Below are 2500 nucleotides of genomic sequence, written 5' to 3'. Positions count from 1 at the left end.
GAGGAAGGAGGATGGGGGAAGAGGAGGAAATGAGAGAAAAGGGGAATTGGGGAAAGAAAGGAGAATAAGGGGAACAGAAAGAGGGAGAATGAATAACTACAGGAAGACAACGAAATATGGATAAAGGCAGGGAAGGAAGAGGAAGAGGAAGAGGTGGCGAAGAGGAAGAGGAAATGGAGAGGAAAAGACAACAAAGAGGGAAATAGAGAGAACGGCAATGGAAGAACGACAAAGCGGACGAAGAGGGAGGCAGCAAGGACAGGAATAAAAAGCGGTCAAGTCAAAGGAGAAGGGAATTAGACACAGGAAGGGAGAGGGATAAAATGTAGTGAAAGGAAGGGAAGGAGGAAAAGATACAGAAGAATAGTAAAGAAAAATGATAAAGATGAAGACGGGGGACACGAGAGAGACGAAGTGGAGGGAGAACAGCGCTGGCAAATCAAGAAATAAAAATCATGAATAGAAAAATACATTTGCATGTCATGAATCCCAACCTTCGTATGAACTGATGCAGCGGATTTGAAATGAGCGAAATGCAAGTCAAAATTGGGGACTTAAAAAAATACGCACACACACACACACGCACACACGCGCACACACAGGCACACACAGGCACACACAATCACACGCACACACACATCGCACACACATACACAGGGTCAAAACCATAATCAAGACACACATACACACAAACACACACACACACAGGCACACACACACACACACACACACACACAGGCACACACACACACACACACACACACACACACAGGCACACGCACACACAGGCACCAAACCATCTCTATCTAAACCCTGAACTTCTCTCCCTCAGTAAAAGTGACTTTATACAAGATACAGTGATAGCGATTGTCATAATAACGACGCCGAAGAAATTATTGATAGCGATAACGATAATAACGATAAGACTACACCCCCCCCCCTCAAAAAAAGGACAAAAATTGACCTGCTTTCGTTGCTTTAATACCAGGCAGCGTAATAAGGGAAGAAACTTTGCATTTATTGGCATCAGTTAATAAGATTTTATCATAATGAGGGCGATAAAGATGGAAATAAAGTATGGATGATAATGAGGTTACGGCGATAAAGATTAGAGATAATGACAGTGACGAGGAGGAGATGGAAGGAGGGAGAAGCGAGGAGATAAAGTGGGGGAAGGGTGAGAGAGAGAAAAGGAAGTGGAAGAGAAAATGAGGAATGAAAGGAGGAGGGGTGAGATGAGAGAGAGAGGGAGGTGGAGAAGATGAGGAGGGGAATGAGGAGAGGAGGGGTGAGGTGAGAAGGAGAAAGGGAGGAGGAGGAAGAGAACAAGAAGAGGTGAGGTAAGATAGAAAAAGAAGAAGTGGAGGAGAGAAGGAGAACGAGGAGAGGTGAGTTAAGAAAGAAAGGGGGAAGTGGAAGAAAGATAAAAAATGGAAAGTGGAGAGCTGAAGTGAGAAAGAGAAGAGAGGAGGAGAAGAAAATGAGGAAGGGAACGAGAGGAGAAGTAGGAGATAATGAGGAAGAGAAGGAGAAGGAGAGAAGGAACAGAAAATGAAGAAGTGGGAGAGAAAGAGAAGAGAAACGGTGAGAGAAGGGAGGAGAAAAGAGAGGAGGGGGAGAACGCTGGAGAAGGGAGAGGCGGAGAGAAGAAAGAGAAAACGAAGAGAAGGAAAAGGAGAAAGGAGAAGAGAGGAGAGGAGAGAAGGAGGAGACGAGGAGGGGGGCAAGGAGAGAAGGAGGAGAAAGAGAGGAGAGAAGGAGGAGATAAGGAGTGGGAGGAGGAGAACGAAGGGAAAATGGAGAAGAGGAACAGAAGGAGAAAGGAAGCGATAAGAGAGAAGGAAAAGGAGGAGAAGGAGGAAGGAAAAGACCAAGCGAAGAACAGAGGGTATAGAGGCAAGAGATAAAAGGGGAGAGATGAGTCTAGAAGAGAAAAGAAGAGAGGGAGAAAAGGGGAGAGGAGGAAAAAAAGGATAAAGATAAGGAGGAAAATAGTGGAGAGAATAAAAGAATAATAAGGAAAGAGGGGAGAGGAAGATAAAGAAGGAGAGAGGAGTAGGAGAGAAAAAGATTGAAGAGACGGAGAAGAGGAGAAGCGAAAGGGAAGAGAAACAAAAACGAAAATCAGACAACGAATCAGGCATGAAAGAGAAAAAAAAGAGAAAAAAAAGGAAAATTGAAAGAAGAGAGAGCGAGAGAGAGAATAAAGACGAGAATAAGTGAAAGATGAAAATCCACGATGGGAGAAAGAAGAAGAAGAAAAAAAAAGAGAATAACGAAGATGAAGATTAAAAGGAAGGAACAATGAGAGGAAAACAACGTAATAAAGTAAATTAGAGGAGAGGACGAAGAGTAAAGAGTAAATTTATGGAAAGGGGAGATAGGAAAGACATAAGAAAATACAGAAGATAAAGAAAAAAAAGAAAAATTTAATATTTTTATAATGTTTAATTCATACGTGCAAAAAGCGTAAAATTAAATATGATAAATATGATGATAA

This window comes from Penaeus monodon, chromosome 40 (genome assembly GCF_015228065.2).
Source record: "Penaeus monodon isolate SGIC_2016 chromosome 40, NSTDA_Pmon_1, whole genome shotgun sequence".
Lineage (NCBI taxonomy): Eukaryota > Metazoa > Arthropoda > Malacostraca > Decapoda > Penaeidae > Penaeus > Penaeus monodon.
This window is presented reverse-complemented; position numbering follows the sequence as displayed.